The 21183-nt window shown below is 38.8% G+C and overlaps 1 long non-coding RNA gene across 1 annotated transcript; it reads right to left on the bottom strand.

Moving 5' to 3' along the window:
* Positions 1–10321: 10321 nt before the first annotated feature.
* On the bottom strand, positions 10322–12185 carry LOC125918990 (uncharacterized). Its single transcript, XR_007456656.1, has 2 exons — positions 12100–12185; positions 10322–10715 (listed from the first exon to the last, which is right to left on the bottom strand). It is a non-coding gene; the product is annotated as an uncharacterized LOC125918990 (long non-coding RNA).
* Between the last annotated feature and the right edge of the window lie 8998 nt (positions 12186–21183).

The raw sequence follows: 21183 nt of genomic DNA, 5'->3' as shown, positions 1-21183 counted from the left end.
ACCACAATTTTAATTGAAAAATATCATATGCTGAGTCCATGACTTTTATTTAGTTTCTCAAACATATTATGTGGGTCCAGTTTGTACAATGGGTCTAATACTGTCAGAATAACATTCTGTTAAATATATTCTGTTAAATAATATTCTGTTAAATAGAATTCTCTGAAGAGAAAAAATATTTTCGAATTTCAACAAATTGGCACTTACTTCAAGCAATATTTAATTCATCTTTTCAGCAAACATTTGCTGTCTACCATAGGAACAGCTAAGAGAACATCATCCCTGCTCATGCTGTGTAGAAAAAGACAGGCAGGTAAACATACCATCATTATGGTATAGAAACTAAAGAAGAAGGTATCCCATGAGAAACAGTATAGAAACTAAGGAAGAAGTAGCCCATGAGAACACAGAAAACTGAACCACTAATTTTGCCTAAAGATATAGAAGGATTCACAAAAGTAACAGGTGATATAACAAGATTACTAGGAAAATAACTTTCACCATCACAAATAGTGTTTGTTTTAATGGCATTTTACTTGTATATTACTTGACATTAATTTGTGTTCTGCTCTATGAATCTTTGTGTATGAATGTCTTGTCCCAAAATAGGTTTACTACCTTTAAGAGAAACACATCCAGAGAAGCTAAAAAGAGTTTCCTTTAATTCCAAAATACCAGGGCACCTGGGTGGCTCAGTCAGTTAAACGTCTGACTTCAGCTCTGGTCATCATCTCGTGGTTTGTGAGTTCAAGCCCTGCATCAGGCTCTGTGCTGACAGCTCAGAGCCTGAAGCCTGCTTCAGATTCTGTCTCCCTCTCTCTCTGCCCCTCCTCTGCTTGCTCTCTCTCTCTCTCTCTCTCTCTCTCTCTCAAAAATAAATAAAACATAAAACAAAATTTAATTCCAAAATATCATTATAGCATAGAATTTTTTCCTAGAATATTTGTAAAACATAATGGAAAAGTTAAAGGGCTTCTTAGACCTTTAAGAATGTCTAGATACTAAGTTATAGACACTCTAAAAATTATTGACATTAATTTTGTCACATAACTGACCTATGTTACAATACATCATTACTGAAAAAGCATTAATCATAAATTTACTTGAATCTGCAAAACCAAAGTATTTATTATTTCCCGAGAGTTTCTCTGCAAGATTTAACAACAAGAAAAGAAAAATCTTGGTACACATGGCTGGCTCAGTCAGAGCATGTAACTCTTGATCTTCCGGTTGTGAATTTGAACCCCACACTGGGTGCAGAGATTACTCAAAACTAAAATCTTTAAAAAAAGAAAAGAAAAGAACAATCTTATTTTGATATGAGTGTGGGTGGTTATCTGGGTTCACACAAGAGCTGTGTTTTCCTAAGACTGATGTTTCATAGACGTCAACCCACATATGTGCCTTTGTAAAACATACACACAAGCACGTGCACTGAATTTTGGGTGCCCATAGAGAAGTCTGAAATCTTGAACATCAGTTTCATACCCACAAACACCTGGATCTCCTGAAGTTCATAAAAAATGCAATTGAGGCCCTTTGGAGAGCCTGGGTGGCTTGGGCTCAGGTTGTGATATCACTACTCGTGAGTTCGAGCCACACGTTGGGCTCTGTGCTGACAGCTCAGAGCTTAGAGCCTACTTCTAACTCTGTGTCTCCCTCTCTCTACCCCTTTCCCACTCACGTTCTGTCTCTTTCTCTCAAAAATAAATAAATGTTAAAAGAAATTTAGAAAAAAATGTATTGAGGCCCATTATCTTTCACTTCTTTATAGTTGTTGCCATGAAAAAGATAATCAAGATCATAGACCCACATCCATATGGCCATACTCACAGCTGGCTCAACCAATGTAGTACCCTATGGCCTCAGAGCCGACACTCTAGAAATGTGCAGAATAAGATAAAGTACCATAAAAATGTAGGTTTCTAGAAGGGGTCCAAATCCCCTCACTTCCCTACTAAAGAAATACAATATTTAATAACTCAGGAGCCTTGAAAATAATATCACTTGAAGTATTAAAAAAAGAATTAAAATGGGAACCAGGAAATGTGGGTTTTAGTCAAGTCTTCCACCACTAAATCTGTTATCTCTTTTGATGAGTTCATTAACCTCTACATCTTCAGGGACCCAATGTGTTTTTGTAAACTTTAGGAGACCCAGGCATTTGCAGGTATAAAATTGATATTCCAAATTTCATGACTTCTCCATGGGCACCTACGTTTCACTGCATGTACTTATGTGTATTTTTACTACAGAACAGAATGTCTTCATGTGAAAAATAACAATATTGGACACACACAAAAATAAGTCTATTTAATCCCTAAAGTTTTATCATGCTAAATAATTTATATCAAGTGGTAATGAATGCAAATTTTATTCATTTTGTGTCTTCATACTTTTTATAGAGAGATAAATGTGGTGAAGATTTAACTCATTTATTTGTTTCTGGGTGTTCAAGACAAATGTGTTTTATATTTTTGAGTAAGCAAAAATTTCCTCCTGCTCTCTTATGATTGTGAAAACAATACAGCGGGCAAGATGTGTGAAATTGCATATCTGCAGAATAAAGAATGCTTGCTGCATATTTTTCTATAGGAATGCATTCATTCCACTTGGAAAATACACCTTTAATTACATGCTGGTAAGAGCTAGAGAGCTAGAACATCTGAAAATTACACAGTAGATAATCATAGGTTTTCTTTTTCTGCTTTTTTTCTTCTTCTAATTTTATTTTACTGTATTTACTCAACAGCCTTTATCTGGGAAATGCAAGCTTAGATCTTTCCCATATAGAAAAAGACCACATGGGGCACCTGGGTGGGTCAGTTGGTTAAGCATCCAACTTCGGCTCAGGTCATGATCTCATGGCTCCTGAGTTTGAGCCCCGTGTTGGGCTCTGTGCTGACAGTTCAGAGCCTGGAGCCTGCTTCAGATTCTGTCTCTTTCTCTCTCGGCCTCTCCGCTGCTCATGCTGTCTCTCTCTCAAAAATAAATAAATACTAAAAAAGAAAGGAAGGAAGGAAGGAAGGAAGGAAGGAAGGAAGGAAGGAAGGAAGAAAAGGACCACGAAATGGTTAGGATGGCATTACAAGTCTTTCTAGAATTCAGCATCAGCCTATGAGTTCCGTGCTATAATGATATATATTTCAATTTAACCACCTAGTCACGATTATGATAATTGACAGAATCAATGCTATTGGGTCAGACACTCCTGAAATGTCATAAGGGGAAATGAAGTACATCTTACAGTGGAGCCTGCCACCAATCAAGCTTTAGAATCAAAAATCAGAAAAACCTGCAATAAATAGACTCAGAAGTAGGCAGAGGCTCCTGGTCTTTTTTTTCCTCTAGCAAAATAAAGGAACAAGAAAGCAAGTAAAAGCTTGGCACAGACTGTGTCTACACCACTCCATAGAAAGTAAATTATTAGGTTAACTATTGAACAACGGGTTCAACAAGCCCTCCTCCCCCCATGTAGTTAGTGACTTAACCAGTACATTGTGACCTCATGTTGCCTCTCCTGTTACAATTCAGTGTCTTTGGCTTCATGTTAACCCTGTGTTCTCAATTTATGCAGCACATCACAGAGAATTATGGAAACCCCATTGGCTTTGCTAAAGTGATATGTTGAGAGTTATTTCCAGTTGAGGGAACAAATAACAAGGAAAAAGAAAGTGATGGAAATAAATAACAGGTGGAGAGGTGTTATGAAGGTATGCAGTTCCTTTAAAATATTATGGACATACATATCTCTCTAATCCCTATTTCTCACCCTATTAAAAAAGATATCAAAATCTGAACTGAGACCATAAAAGCAATATTAAAATGTTAAGATTTAGGGAACAGGTACCTAATTAAAAATAGAAGAAGGCCATGGTGTGTGTGTGTAGTGGGGGAGGGTATAAGTGAAGGTAGCTTGTAAATTAGAAAACAGGCATCTGTTTAAAAGTTTATTTTACTTTCCAGTAAATAAAATGAAAACAATATGTCAGCACTTACTTTTATGTACTTTCTATTCCCGACAGGAAATTTGACTCACTCAAACACTTAGAACCAATTATACATACGTGGATAGAAGTGTGAATCTATTTGGATAGCTTTATCTGCAAGTTTTAAACACTGTGAGGGTGCATGGAAGATCTACAAACAAACTCATCATAGAGATGTCCTTGAAAGGAGAAACCTTTGTCCCTGTATTTTCAGGCCAAATAAGCTCAAGCATATACCTGTTCTCTAAGTACACATTTTCAAGTGAGGTAAATCAAAAGTGGACATAAAGTCTCCTTACAACCCTGTTTTTCAAAATAGCACCATCACTCATGAGATAAACTAAGTGTCTCTAAGTTTACTTCATGAAATTCATCTCTCTAAAGAATAAAGTTCTTGTGCTTGCATTAATACAGCCAATGTAAGTAAGTTTTATGCTAGTGGGGAATAAAGAAATAATTCACAGTCTGAGTCTGAGTTTAGAAAAAAATGTATTTTTATTTATTCTGCATTGACAAGTGGAATCAACCAATGTGAAGAATTGTGTCCCTTCAAAGAAGAGTGTCCCTTCAGAAATACTCTATGAAATTGTGCTCATATGTTAATGTAATTTATAGTCTGAAAAATAAAAGGTGCTTAAAAAAAACTCAAAAGAATGATGTAGTTCCTTGTCAGTCAACTCTAAAATATTTAAATAGTTTTTGGGGTGCCTGGGTGGCTCAGTTGGTTAAGCATACGACTTTAGCTGGGGTCATGATCTCAACGGTTCGTGGTTTCGAGCCCCGTGTCCGGCTCTGTGCTGACAGCTCAGAGCCTGGAGCCTGTTTGGGATTCTGTGTCTCCCTCTCACTCTCTCTGCCCCTCTCCTGTTCATGCTCTCTCTCTCTCTCTCTCTCTCTCTCTCTCAAAAATAAATTAACATTAAAAAAATTAGTTTTCACTGCCTTCAGAAATGGAAGAGTTTCTTAGTTGCTGTCTAAATTTATAAAAATCCTAAGCTCATTCCAGTATTCCAGCCACTTAAAGCCATAAATTCACATTTTTCTTTTGCCAAGTCAGGACACCAAATGGAAATAAACAAATGTACATATTCTTCACAATCATACGAAGGGAGTATCTCCTAACTCATCTCATTCTTCTCCCAAAGGGAATTTTTAACTTTAGTCATTACACTTTTAAAATGTAACTCTTCCTGACGGGAATATATCCCCCTAACCAGCTTGTTATCTTTTCAGGTGAGGTCAATGCCTCTGATGGAGATCCGTGAGTTTACTTTCCCAAGAGTAGACTAAAAGGCACATTTTCCACCCAAATTGTTTTTCCTAACACTTGAGAACCATAAGAATTTTTCTTCTAACCCATCATTTATTCCTGTTAAAAAGGAGCACATTAGAACCGGTGTTTGTATTCATTTAAATGTGGACTTTTGAAAGGCCCTTTATCTACTCAAATGCTACGGAATCCATTGTGCTCCTTAATGGCTGAAAAAGCTCGGGCAGCTAGGATAGTTCTGTGTTCTTTCGTAGCTACTAGTTTCCAAATAACTTCAATTTGTTCTAAACGCTTCACGGACTTCAGGGTATGTGAAATTATAATTATACCATTTTGCATAAAACTAACATATATCAGATTTCGGAGGAAAGAGTGCTAGCATCACATTATAGTTTGGGTCTCAGGTACTTTATTTTCAATAACGGTGACAATATTAATACATCACTTTTAAAGAATATTTAGTTCATGACGGATACTTCATTTTTCAAAAAGCTAATAATTAGGTCTTCAGAGACCTAAGAAATTTGGTGGATTCTGCTTAAATCAAATAACCAACGTGAAACGCTGGCATGTGATGGCAAGGATACGACTAGTTTCCAAATCTAGGGTTGACCAAACCCCCTGCTCTCTCAGCTGCACTTTTATCTCAACCATCTCTCCAGAGTGCTAGACTGGTAAGGGTGGTGGGCAGGAGGGGAACATAGATAAGGGGGAAGAACTGGGGGGTGGAAAGGAGCGGGGTGATGTGGAGTGTAATGGAGTGGAACAGACACCGTGCCCACTATCCCTCCCAGTCCAACAGTGTTTTGTCTGCCTCTCCTTCCTCCCAAGCTGACAACCCCAGATAACTGCTCAAATGTCATGTGAAGTGGTAGGCTCAGCCTTTGGGCTCAGAATCCCGTATAACTTGCACACCAAAGGAGTACTTAAAAAAATCCTTATGACATAAAAACATCGTACAATAGTAGAATGTCTCCTCAATGCACAAGAGTATGCAAACAAGCAGATGGCTCGTTTAGGCATGCAGAAATCTGACACACTAAAATCTGAAGCCATAAACATTGGGAAAGCACAACACAGAGAGGGTTAGGTGGCAAACAGAATCAATGGATTTATTCCCACTTTCTCTCGCGCTGCCCCCCTGCCCTTGGACACAACCAGTTGTGTGTCCCTTGATTTACCATTGTCCTCTATGTTCAAAACGCTGCGGCTGATGGTGACAGTGTTGTTTTGCGTGTGCGCAAGTGTGGCCACAGGAGGGCTGCGCGCCCAGCAGTTCTCGCCGTTGGCAGACGCGGGGAGGCAGCCCTTTGGTTTATGGCTGCGGCAGCAATTTTCACAGCCTGTTACTGTTATGGCTTTGGGCTCTTCACCTTGTATGCTACCTGACACCTTGACTCCAAACAAGTGACCTACTTTTCACGTCATGATCTGCTGTTGCTGTTTCCTGGCGTTTCATAGCCAGGCTGCCTGATTTGAAAACGTACCTCTGTGTATCCTTATAACACCTCTCCTGTGTCTTCAGCAGTTTGCTCTGCTTCGGTTCCTCAGACAGCTGATACTTGGGTGTTCTATTGTCAGAAGGGAGAAAGACTTCCCTGACTCCCCAAATGTCTCTCACAACGAGTCATAAGACTTAAAGTCATTCATTGGTAAGGCACCTGACGATTTCAGAGTTAGTGTTAAAGGTCACCATAAATGATATATGGAAAGAGTAACCAATAATATGATAGTCACTATTAATTTCACATATTCTAGGAGCTAGCCACTGTATGGAATTACTGGTAAAGCCCAAAAACTCCTGCAAGGAGTTTTGACTGCCCCATTTTACAGATGAGGAAACTGAGACTTCCAGAAAGGCTAAATAAAATTTTCCAGGATGATATATAGCAAGTGACAGGGCAAGATTCAAACCTAGAAATGTTTTGACCCCAAAGCCCAAGGTTGCACGCTGTATGTTGATAATACAGCCAAGCGGCCTTGGTCAGTCATTCACACCTAGCACAAGAGCTGAGGTACTCGATAAATGTTTGATGAGCCCATGAATGAGCACCTTGCTGTGAATTCGTTTACCAGCTTGGCTTCCAGTTACCTGGCAGGTATGCTGAACAAGTGAGAGCCTGGACAAGTTACCTGTGGTAAGCAGAAGAAAAGGTACAGTCCAGAGCCGAGGCCTCAGCACCAGTGGGCTAGGGCAGGACACCACCCAGAGAAGCCAGGGAAAAGTCACAAAATGACTAGAATGTCAGAAGGATGGCAAGGAGGAGAATAGAAAGAAGCCATCTGGCAAAGGTAAGGAAGTACCAACAACAGTTCTGAGCTAATATAGTTGCTCGAAGATGACTCCACTGCTGTCATCCTTTCTTTCCTCCTTTACCGGCTCACAGTCAGCATCGCACAGTGAGGCAGTCATGGGAGTGAGATTATGACCTGGAGCGTTTCCCACTAGGAAATACAACCTCCCATGTACACACCTAGACTAGATTCTTAAAAGTACAATTTACCTCACTTGGAGCTGTATTTTTCTCATTAGCATTACCTATTATCTCAAATGTATTTCTACTCCAGACTTGAACTGTAGAACAGAAAGATCTGTATCCTTTTGAACACTTATTCCAGCTCCATTATAAACATTATCTGAGATGCGCTACAACAAAAAAGAATATGCCTGAGAATCCACGGGGGATCTCTCCCCACTGTTCCAGTTTACTGTTAATGAGCTATAGTTGCAAGAAAAATATCACGGCACTGACCATGGTGGTGGGAGGAAGGAAGCAAAGGAAGAAAGGAAGGAAGGAAGGGACAGAGAGAGACAGGGAGGAAGAGTAATCTTTAAAAACAAACAGAATCAAAGTTAAAGTGGATGGGACTTTACCATGTCCACAGCCAGGGAAAGTGAGCTGTGATTTAACAGGCCTGTGCTTTTGTTCTGTGAAAGATGGTTCAGGAAGAAACAATAGCCAGTGAGTAAGGGCCTTGAAATAAGCTTCTTTCAAAGGAAGTGAAACCAGCCCTGACAAGAGAAATGGAATAATAAGACCCACTCGGCTGGCCACACCATGGGGCTAGAGTGTGAAGACATAAGCTGTGATGTTATTTCAGAGAAAGGAAAAAGAGAGAGATCAGGATGTGAAAGTTAAGAAGGAAAACCAGTTCAGAAAACCTGAATGAATCAGGCCCCGCCATCATTGGGAGGGCTGGCAAGGGTATTACTATGAGGGCAGCTGGGATGTGCCCACTGAGTTTGTGAGCCGGGGGACTCCAAGCAGAAGAATTCTATAGTGAGGCCAAATGGAATTGGATCTGGGATCCACAGTGACAAACTCAACTTTTTCTTTCTTTTTTTTTTTAATTAATTAATTTATTTTGAGAGAGAGAGAGAGAGGGAGGGAGAGAGAGAAAGCATTCAGGGGAGGGGCAGAGAGAAAGGGAGACCGAGAGAATATCAAGTGTACCCACACTGTCAGTGCAGAGCCCAATGCGGGGCTTGAACTCACTAATTGCGAGATTATGACTTGAGCGGAAACCAAGAGTCGGATGCTTAATGGACTGAGCCGCCCAGGCACTCCAGACTCAACTTTTTCTTAATGAGAGAGCCAGGTGTAGTCATAGGATCAAAGTCAACTCGTTTAATAAGATCGATCAGAAATGCCAAGTACAAGGGCTAGTGATGACTGGGAGGGAAAAACGAAAAGTACATGGAAGAATCTGAGTAATGCTGACACCTTGCCAACCTAACCGTTGTGTCGCACAAAAGTGACACACTTTTGCCATTTCTCTCACTGGTATACCTTCACTTTCCACTTACTGTAATAGATCCAGGGTGCACATGACTGGTATTAAAATGTGCTGTGCTGCAGTGAGTAAAAAGAAAGAACACGTGGGACAAGTCCACATGCCTCTGAGGATTCCACGGTCCCATTCCACTCAATTGTCTCACAAGGGCCATTTTCCATTGACAACAGGTCAAACATAACTGACAGGAAACACTGACAAGAAATTGTTCCAAGGGTTTTCTCTTTTAGAAGCTGTCTGTGAGAACTCATATAAGAGAGACAGTTAAAACAATGTCTGGTGAAAGGCTGGAGGTAACAAAGGACGAGGTACAAACCAGGATCGTAAGATTACATCCTAGATTCACAGAGAGAATATTGAGGAGACTCCTAAATATGTTTTTTTTTAATATGGTGAAGACTTTTTGAATTCCTGTATAACATTGGGTTGAGTCAACATTTAGGAAAATGTTGACATTCAAAAACTACGCCTCTTGAGCCAAACCATGAGAGACTCTTAAAAACTGAGAATAAACTGAGGGTTGATGAGGGGTGGGAGGGAGGGGAAAGTGGGTGATGGGCATTGAGGAGAGCACCTGTTGGGATGAGCCCTGGGTGTTGTATGGAAACCAATTTGACAATAAATTTCATAAAAAAATATGCCTCTTAAAATGTTTCAATTACTGTAGAAGTGAATCTCACTAAGGCTTAAAAATGTTTTGTTTTTTTTTAAAGAACGGAAAAACATTTTGAAAGACTGACAGTATTTCTAAATCTGATAAAGAATGCATGTTTATCTGCTTTTCTACAAAGGAATATTTTTAGATCTAGGCTGATTTCCTTCTCTTATTTAGCAAAGTTATAGGAAAACTTTGCCCCTGTCTATCTTGTTATGCATAGGGAATGTACAGTATCAACTAACTGTAATTTCACCTTTTTAAAAAATGTTTTTAAGTTTATTTATTTTGAGAGAGAGAAAGAGAGAGACAATCCCAAGTAGGCTCCACCCTGTGAGTGTGAACCTGAGGTGGAGCTCAAACTCACAAACCGTGAGATCATGACCTGAGCTGAAACCAAGAGACAGATGCTTAACCGACTGAACCACCCAGGCGCCCCTGTGATTTCACCTTTAAAACTACATGTGTCCAAATTCTCAGTAACTGCTCCCCAAAATTCAAGAGCTAAATGAACATGGAGAACACAACATCTCTTATTTTACAAACCTGCTATCCAAGCATTCTCTCTACGAACTAAAGAACTGTGTAATAAGGAGTATTTACACAGAACAGTTGTGGTGAAGTAAAATGTCTCTCCTATGACATATATTTGGCTGCTAGTAACAGAGACTGGAAATAATGGTGGCTTAAATAGGACGGAAGTTATTTTTCTTGCCTGTAAAGGAAGTCTGGAGGTGGGCATGCCAAGTCTGGTATAGGAGAGCCACAACCAATGCAGACCACGGTTCCTTTCTTTCTTTTCCACTACCCTAATTTGTGTCTTTCATCATCAAGGTTGTCTGAGGTCCAAGCAGCAGCTGGAAGTCCAGCCATCATATCTTCATTCTAACAGGAAACAGGAGGGTCCTCACCGGCTCTCCAGCATGGTTTAAGGAGCCTTTCAGAAGACTTGCCCAACAGCTTTTCCATCTCATTGGCTAGAACTTAATCACATGGCCACATCTAGCTGAAAGGGAGGTAGAAATGCAAATTTTTATCTGGGTGCCTTGCCACATCAAATGAAATCTGTTTTCTTGTTAAGAAATAAGAATATTGTGTAGCGCCTGTCAGTCTCACCAAAAGCATTATTAAGGCACTAAAAATATATATTATCCAATATAATTATTTAATGACTTTTCAACAGTCCCTTTTCTGGGATTCATTGTACTGTACAATGCTCCCATCATTAACATACAAAATGTAGGAGTTAACCCCCTAATTAGCATATCCTTATATAAAATTCACCACCTTAATCTTGCCTACCCTAAAAAACAGAATAGATACATTGAAGAAAAGTTTATTTATTTACTGTGTGTGTGTGTGTGTGTGAGAGAGAGAGAGAGAGAGAGAGGAGAAAGAGAGAGAGAGAGAATGAGTGGGCAGGGGCAGAGAGAGAGGAAGAGAGAATCTCAAGTAAGCTCCATGCTTTCAGCATGGAGCCTGACTTGGGTCTCGAATCCACCAACCATGAAATCATGACCCAAGCTGAAGTCCAGAGTGGGACACTTAACCAAATGAGCAACCTGGGTGCCCCCATTGAAGCTTTAATATAAAGTCTTTGTTATGACTTTGTTAGTACTTAGTAAAAGGTTAATTTATTTTGGATCCAAACCATGAGACTATAGTTTCCAGGCATCTCCAAAGAGTAGTTTAGGGTGAGGGTGAAGGGATTTTAACTTTTCCATAATCTCGCTTAGCTCCAGCTGCCTCCCTCCAAATTACTCGATATGGTTTTCTAAAATTTATTTCCCTCTCTCTCTCTCTCTCTCTCTCTCTCTCACACACACACACACACACACACAAAGCACAAAAAAAACCCTGTTGTGTAAGCTCAACTTCACAATCCCCTTCACTCTGCTTTCTCACAAAATTTCAGATTCTAGTCCTAATTCCTCTAACACAGAAACACTAGAGTAGCCTCTGTTGTGATGACAAAAGTACCTAAAAGACATAGAAGATTGTACCCCATTGCAGACTCAGTATTAGGCTTTTCTGTGCACGCTGTATCTTTTTAGGTGTTAATTAGTATCACGAAAAGACAGAAAAAAGGAAAGAGAGAGAGTACTCTATTTTCAAAATGGTTTGATAATATTCCCATTAGCCATTTAAACCATCCTACCCACATGAAGACCTTAGAGATCATGACAATGAGGTTCAAGATTTTGTTGCTAAGGCATTTCTCCAAAGCAGGGTGAAAATCCCACTATAAATAGTACATTAAAAAGCTGGTTGCTTTGTGCTTTCCTGCACTTTTATTCCAATATGCCTCTTTATCATTATCAACAACTCTTATGAACCAAAGTGTTCCCTGTTTCTTCCATTAGAAAGTGCACATCACTTATTAAGATTACCTCCGTCTAGATTTCACTCAGGAGAGAGTAATAAAGAGATATTATTTGCTTGAACTGATCTTTAAACCCAAACTCTTTGTTCTGTTTCTTCGGTGACTCATTCAAGCATCACAGAGCCTGAGTGGAATGAAAGAATCTTCTGTGATACATTCTATTGTGTTAAAAATTTTAGCAACCTTGCCAGGTGTTTATTACAGATTGTTGGGGATTATAATTACATTCATATAAAAGCTGCTGAATGCTTGATATTTATGACCAAGAGTTATTTTTCCTATTTGATTATTTATAACTCTAAGAAGATGTTAAATAAGACATAGCAGTTAACAGTGACATTGTGGCTTTATGAATCTATATAAGAAATCAAACGTAGACCATTGCTATTGATGTTTGGAAATTCAGTCTAACTTTATTTGCTCTGTTTTTAATGACATATTATTTTGAAACATACATTGTTTCAGACTTAATTCTAATGAACAGATATGAAGCCTAATATCCAGTGAGCACCTAATACATGTTAAAAGGTTTATAAAATCATATCACAATAGCTCACTTGATTTTCATGACAATGTGAAACATTGGTATTGGTATAAGAGAAAATTGTGGCTCAGGGAGGTTAAAAAATTTTTGTTCATGGTCACAGAGCTTCTGTGAGGCTTTTTCTCCTGTAATAGATTTTTTTTTTTAATGTAGGAAAGCCCAAAGCAAATAGTATGGCTCTTTATTCTATAATTATCTAACAAAGTAAAATGAAATGATTTACTCTCATTGATTTAAACAGCGATTTTACATAAAATTGCAATTCTGAGTTCATTTGAAAATCAGAAGATATACCCTGAGCCCAAATTCCCAAAGAGCATTTATCAGCTTGGAGTTGAGTAATTCCCTTTAGATGGAGCCTGTGCTCTCTCTGGGTGCTGCAGTCTCCATCTGTCAGTTTCATTCATTTACGTTATCTAACTGCCCTCTGAACATGTTTCAGCCAGTGACTTCTAACTTAGGTTCTAAGCACTAGTTCCACCAAATTGTAAAAAGCAGGAATTCTAAATCTGCTTTCCAAACCCAAGATCCATCTCCCCTCTGATGGTCATTGTCTTTCATCCATGGGGCAGTACGTACTGGATAAACTGTCCAGTCTGGTCAAGGATGATTTACAATGTGAGCCCATATGGTAAATCATATGCTCTCCTAGGAATTTGGAAGTTGCATTTACAAACAACTATTTAATCTCTGCATGTGGCTAGAATTGTGACTGTCAATTTGGGAAGTGTAGAGTGGCCACATTCTGCCATTGGACTGCACAAGTAGCAAGATCCCATTTGGAGAGGGAGAGAGAAAGAGGGATACACACATAAAGCCAGGCCCTTAAGATTTGTGAGATTCTCCTGTAATCTTATAATAAATCCTGTTACTTGCATACGTTGTCTTAAAATGGTTTCTGCCTCTTACAAACACTTGTTCTAACCTTGAAACTTGCTGACTTCCCCTCTCTATTGACTCAATTTCCAAATATCTGAGAGTTAAAAAATAAAAGCTGATAACATTTCATTCAGCCTGTCAGATGGGATTCTGTTGTGCTGAAATAAGTCTATATATTCATTGAAAACTGTAAACCATCATACAAATTATATTTTTATGACAGCTCTGACAAATGTTTAATACAAAGAGACAGAACAGATGAGGAAAAGTGGGAAAATACTCATGATCAGAGCAGAGGACTCATACATACAAATAATAGGAAATAAGAATATATAAGTTGGTAGGATCAACAGTAAGGTGCCACTGTAAAATCAGCTAATTTTTAAAAATTTTTAAATTTATTTTTAAGAGAAACAGAGATAGAGTATAAGCAGGGGAGGGGCAGAGAGAGAGAGAAGGAGACACAGAATCTGAATCAGGCTCCAGGCTCGGAGCTGTCAGCACAGTCTGGTGCAAGGCTCGAACCCATGAACTGTATGATCATGACCTGAGCCAAAGTTGGACACTTAACCAAATGAATCACCCAGGCTCCCCTAAATCAGCTAATTTTTAAAGAAAGGAGTAAGGGTTAGAGGACACAATTTTAATAACTGTCTGAGCAGTCACTTCTAAAAACATAATTACTGTAAAAATAAAGTATTTTAAGAAAAATCTTACAATGCAGATTTTTCAAAAGAAATTCAGTTTAATTGCATAAAGAAATCAGAAGTGTTTCCAAACAGCAGTTTTACTGAGTGAATATATAATTTTAATTACAAAAGAATCATACAACTTGATAACTTAAAGAAATGTTCTTAGAAAACTGTTCAGCACCCTATTTCATAGTTTCACAGAGGACAAGTGACTTAGCAACATCAATTCTCATATGCAAAACAAAAATCATCAAGTCTTTTCAAATTCCAGAAATGTTTACAGAGCACTGGGATCATTATTATACCCCCAATTTTAAACACTTAATGCACTGAATGAATGATTAAATGAATTAATGAGTACTAAATACATGCAAGATGCAAAAAGAAGCAAGATAAAATCCCTGATATCAAGAACTACACAGTCTAATATGAAGCCTGGAATGAGCTTATGTACATCTGGGACCACAGGAAAGAATAAAGAGGTACTAGAATAGACACACAAAATGCTAAAGGCATTTGAAGAAACAAGACTTCATATATAATTGAGATTGAGGAAAAGTCTTCATGGAAGTTGCTATGGCTCCAAAGAATGGGTTCAATATTGAAAAGCAGAGACAGCAGAAAAAGATCTGGGTGTATAACTAGGAGACTGAGGAATTGTCTTCCAGATTAGGAAAATAACACGACAGAGACAATATAGTGTCATGTTTAGGGGTGATTGTGTCAGTTTTTCTGAAGCATGGGGCACAATTGGGAAAGGCATTGCAGAGTCTTGGGTGCCAAGCTGAGGAGCTTGTGATGTGAAATGTTGGGGTTTGGGAGTGAATGGTCAAGAAAATTCTTGAGACATCTTCAGTGCAAAAAGGGTGGTTTTATTAAAGCACAGAGACAGGACCTATGGGCAGAAAGAGCTGCACTGGGGTTGTGAGGAGCAGTTGATTATATACTTTCAAGTTGGGAGGGGGTCAGGACAGCATAAATCTCTAAGGAATTTTGGAAGCAAGGTTTCCAGGACCTTGAGGAGCCTACTTATTGTTAGGAAAAAGGTCATTTACTACTGTCTAGTAAAACCTTAGTCAGGAGACCCTTCACATGTATATCAGGGGGCCATATGGTTGGAGGATTGTGGGGAATAAGCTTAGGCATTCCCTGAGCCTGCACTGATGGGTTAACAAGGCAAAAAGAATTACAAAGCCATAGGATGCTCACACCCAAGTTTGGGTAAGCAAGATTAGGTAAGTAAGTATAGGGAGGGCAGGGCAAAGGCCCCAGGATAGAGAGGGTGGGGCAAAGGCTCCAATACAAAGGTATATGAGGTAAAGAAGATTAGGTATTGAGGGCAAAAACGTCCTCCAATTTAGTACCAGAGCAGAAAGCTGCTTTCACAGGAAGGAAGGACCAAATTAGGTAAATAAGCCAACAGGACTATAGCCTCTACAGGGTGAAGCTGTCCAGAGCAGAGCTAATTAGCAAAAGAAAGGTGCCTTGTTGACCCTGAGGTTGCCCTCTCTGTCTTATCCCCTAGGCTGGCTAAGATAAACAGACTGGACACCTGTCTGCCTGGCACCAGGATTTTGGTTTATATTGACCCAAATTCCTAATGCCCTATATCCTCAAAACCCCCTTTCCCTCATGCCCATGAGTTAATGTTCACAGATTCATTGTCTTTTTGTGCACGCCCATCATGTTTGTAAGCCTTCCGATCTTAATAAATATGGAGCAAGGGCCCTTATTCAGGGCTCTTGTCTTTTCCCGGACATTAGCCATCTCTTGCATTTTAATCCTGGGTCCACCTCTCTTGCTGGACAAGAGAGAACTTTAGACCCAGAGTCTATGACAGAGTATGATTGGTAACCTATATCTTGGGTGAAGTGGGTAGAGATAAAGGAAGTTTCCAAAGGGATTTTTTACAGGATCCCTGAGTTCAAGCCAATTTCAAGCTAAGGTTACCTTTTACCTCTAGCAAAGTATTAACATGGAGGTAGCTGAGCTCCTTGAGAAAGCTCACTCTGCCTGTCTCAAGTACTTGTCAATGGGTTGCAAATTGTAAGGAAGTTTAATTTTTTTCTTTTGCCTGTATTCTCCACAGCACTTGGACCATATTCTGTAGGTAGTGGGGGGAGGCTTTAATAGTCAGCATGCAGAAGATTGAACAGTCAGAAAAGGATTTCAAGAAATAAACGTCAGGGGTGCCTGGGTGGCTCAGTCAATTGAGCATCCAACTCTCAATTTTGGCTCAGGTCATGATGCCAGGGTCATGGGATCAAGCCCCACTTCAGGCTTGGCACTGGGCATGGAGCCTGCTTCAGATTCTCTCTCTCCCTCTCCCTTTGCCTGTCTGCCCTGCTCACACACTCTCTCTAAGATAAAACTTAAAAAAAAAAAATTAAAAAAGAGAGAGAAAGAAATGAACTTGACAATTGAGTATGGATTTGTCAATATGAGGCCAGAAGAGAAAATAATACAAGGTAAGGTAAAAAGAGTAGAACAAGACACAAAGAAGGAAACCTAAAGGAGGGTTTTGCTTTCAGAATTCAAACCAGTTGAATCTATAAGATTTAGAAAAACAAAAACAAAAACAAAAACAAAAAACAGAGAGAAAGAAAGAAAGAAAGAAAGAAAGAAAGAAAGAAAACAAGAGAAATTGAATGGGAGGATTTGAAATGGGCATAAGTAAGGGAAGTGGGTAAATGAAATAATTTATTTTATTGAACACTAATTGTGTACTCTGTTTAACACTTCACTGAATTCTGCTAAGTAATTGGGAAAGGTGATTTACCAAGTATAGATTGAATATAGAAGAACTGAGCCTCACAGTTCCAAGATCAAGCATTTTAATCATCATCTATGTTACTTTTACACCTGACACCAGAAATGTGGTTAATATAAGCAAGTCCTCCTAGGTCTGGAGGCAGTTATGTGGCAGATAAGAAGGGCCTGCTTTTAAGTAATGATATCATATCAAGAGACATTGAAGTCCAGAGGACAGCTAGTTTGCTAATTCATTTTTTACGTACGTTAGCAAAGTGAAGTAAAGAAGACATAGATGGAATTAAAGGTCATTTAGTCAGGATTCTCCAGAGAAACAGAACCAATGGAATGTGTGCATGGAGAGAGAAAGAGAGGTTGATTTTAAGAAATTAGCTTGGGCTTAAAAAAAAAAAAAAATGAAAAAGAAAAAAGGGGGGGGGGGCACCTGAATGGCTCAGTCAGTTAAACGTCTGACTTCAGCTCAGGTCATCATCTCACAGTTTGTGAGTTTGAGCCCCGTGTCGGGCTGCATGCTGACTGCTCAGAGCCTGGAGCCTGCTTTGGATTCTGTGTCTCCTCCTCTCTCTGTCCCTCCCATGCTCATGCTCTCTCTCTCTCTCTGTCTCTCAATAATAAATAAAATAGATAATAAATAAATAAGAAATTAGCTTGGGCAATTGTGGAGACTTGGTGAGCTTGGTGAGTCATAATCTGATGTGGTAAACTGGCAGACTGGTGACTCAGGGAAGAGTAGTAATTCAAGTCCAAAGGCAGTCTGTTGGCAGAATTTCTTCTGGCTCTGAGGAAGTCAGTCTTTGTTCTAATAAGGTCCTCAATTAATTGGATGAGGCCCACCCACATTAAGGAGGGTAATCTGCTTTACTCAAAGTCTACCTATTTAAATGTTCATCTCATCCCCAAAACACTCTCACAGTAACATCCATAATGTTTGACAATAACACTCTGGGCACTGGGGCCCAGCCAAGTTAAGAGGAAAATCAGGGGTGCCTCAGTGGTTCAGCTGGTTAAGCATCTGGCTCTTGATTTTGAGTGAGGTCATGATCTCATGGTTCATGAGTTTGAGCCCCACATTTGGCTCTGTGCTTTCAGTGCAGAGCCTGCTTGGGATTCTCTCTCTCTCTCTCTCTCTCTCTCTCTGCCCCTCCCCTACGTGTGTGTGCGCGTGTGTGCCCTCTCTCACTCTCTCTCTCTCTCAAAGTAAAGAAATAAACATTTAAGAAAAGACAGGAAATCAGTTTAATGCAGCATCAAAGAAAGAGAAGCAATGATCAGGAGTGTCAGAAGCCTCAGACATCTATAGTAGGTTGAATGGTAACTGCCCCCCCCCCCCCCCGAAGATATGCCCACATCTTAATCCTGGAACCTATGGATATTACCTTATTTGGAAATGAAGAGATTAAGCAATGTGACCAAAGTGGCAGAGATTGGAGTGATTTGGTCACAAGTCAAGGAATGCAAACAGCTACCAGAAGCTAGAAGAGACAAGGCAAGATAGTTCCCTAAAGCCTCCAGAGGAATGGCAGCTGTTTTGGATTGTGGGCTCAGAACTGAGAGGAAATAAATTTCAGTTGTTTGAAGCTATCCAGTTTGTGCTAATTTGTTACAGTAGCCACAGGAACTAATAAAACATATGAGAATAAATATAATCGATTTTGCTATTAAGAAGGATGATGCTGGTCACATTCAAGAAAATAGTTTCAATAAAGTGATGTGAATAAAGCCACATGCAAAGGTTATAAGGCAGAGGTTCCCAAACTTTCCCAGTTTATAGGGCCTTTTTTTATCTCAGTAATTTTTTTTGTAGGGTTCATAGGTCAAAAGAAATACTGAACAGTTGATTAAGTAGTCAGTTCCAAACAACTTACTCAGTATTTGTGTACTAGCAACTCAGTAGCTGTTTGAAAAATACATAAAAATTAAAAAATATTTGATTTTAGTTTTAAATAATCACAATCACTTACTAAGGGGATACATGCACCTATTACACATTACACAACTTCCTAAACTTTGGGATTAGATTTCACATCAACTACTGTCATTTTCTGTTCCTCATTGATTTCCAACCCATAGTTGCTTTATATCACGGCAATTGCTAAAAATCCAGCTTTTCAAAGATATGACATTATGGAAAGGAAGGTAGGGCTATCTAATGTTAAAGCTGAACTATCTCGAGCTAATACTTTGTGTGGTGTCAGAAAGACGTCAAACACTATTGTGTTTTCCTAAAAAAATTTACAGTACCCCCCAGGCATTCTCACTGTAGCTGGGGCACCTAGGCACACTTTAGAAACCATGGATTTAAGGAGTGAGAACTGAAAAAATGTATATAGAAAGTGGAGATGATATTTATATGACGTTTAGTAGAGGCTTAGGGAAGAAAAGCCAGAAGATATTCAGAATATTAGCAAAGCTATTCTAAAGTTATAGGAAGAAACAACAATAACAACAAAAGATGTATTAGACTACACCAAAATTTAAAACTTCTGTGCATCAAAGGACACAACAGAATGAAAAAGGAGACTACAGAATGGGAGAAAATGTTTGTAAATCATGTATCTGATAAGGGGTCAATACCTAGAATATATAAAGTACTCCTACAACTCAAAAACAAACAAAAACACAAACAACCTGATTCAAAAATGGCAAAGAACTTAGACATTTCTCAAAAAAATATACAAATGACCAAGAAATATATGAAAAGATACTCAACATCACTAATTAATAGAGAAATGTAAATCAAGTCCACAATGAGATGGCACCTCACATCCTTTAAGATGACCACGATAAAAGCAAATCAAAACAGGAAATAGCAATTATTGGCAAGGATATGGAGAAACTGGGACCCTTGTGCACCATTGCTGGGAATGTAAAATGGTGTAGGCATTAGGGAAAACAGCATGGAGTTTCCTCAAAAACGTTAAAATAGAATTCCCACATAATCTAGCAATTCCACTTCTGGGTATATGCCCCAAAGAAGTGAAAGCAGGAACTCAAACAGATATTTGTACACCCATGTTCATAACAGTATTATTCATTATAGCCAAAAAGTAGCAGCAATGCAAATGCCCGCTGACAGATGAATGTATGGCATGTATATGTATACAATGAAATATCATCCAGCCTTAAAAAGGAAGGAAATTCTACATGCTACAACATGGATGGATCTTGAGGACATTACTCTAAGAGAAATAAGCCAGTCACAAAAAGAAAAATACAGTAGGATTTCATTTATATGTGATACTAAGAGTGGTCGAAATCACAGAGACAGACAGTGGAACATTGTTTGCCAAGGCATGGGTGCCGTGTTGGCACAGGCCGTTGTTTAATGGATACAGAGTTTCAAATTTGTAAGATAAAAAGAATTCTTGAGCTTGGTTGCAACACAAGGTAGTTGTGTTTAACACTACTAAACTGCATACTTAAAAATGGCTAAGATGGTAGATTTTATGTATTTGGCCACAATTTTTTTTTTTTAACTTAAGGCAAGAAGTCATGATTTGGATCAAATTAACTACAGGAACAGGATTTCTACCAGACTCTGTTTGCCTAGGTAGGTAAAATATATGCAGCATTAGCACTCCACATATTCAATAAACTATTTCTCCAAAATTAGTGCAACGCCAAACTTTAACCGAATCTGAAATAAACATCATACATAATAAATTAGTGAGATTTCAGTGTATACTGAATATCGACCAGAGATATTTTCAAAAACATCCTATGAAAGCATCAAAAATCCATTTTCTTTGCACACACATAAATATAGTAAAATAGAGGAAATTATTTAACTATATGTAGAAACTGATGGGCACTAAAAGTGATCATTTTGGTCGTGCTTTTTTATAGCTTAGCAAATATTTTCCCTTCTCAGATTCCCTGTTTTGCTCAGAGGAACTTTGCTGTTTTGAAAACAATGCACCCAAGGCCCTTGTAGCTTTTACATCAAACTACTGTACTGCCATAAAATAAGCACTTTCTAGTGCATTCCAGGGTGGTCCTACTCAACCTAACTGGACTTTTCTGTTTTTTAGAGCTGATCATACCGTGGTCTTTTCTAAACATGAATATGGGAGAATTATTTTTTCTTATCAGTACTTTTGAGCAAAGCCAACATCCTTAGGCAATTTTCCCGAGTCACCAAGACACGAATCAGTCAAAAAATTGAAGATGAACTCTGCAATTTTCTCCGTGCTCAACAAAGCAG

The sequence above is a fragment of the Panthera uncia genome, chromosome B4, assembly GCF_023721935.1.
Source record: "Panthera uncia isolate 11264 chromosome B4, Puncia_PCG_1.0, whole genome shotgun sequence".
Taxonomy (NCBI): Eukaryota; Metazoa; Chordata; class Mammalia; order Carnivora; family Felidae; genus Panthera; species Panthera uncia.
Note: the sequence above shows the minus strand (reverse complement) of the source record. Positions and strands in the feature narration are given on the sequence as shown.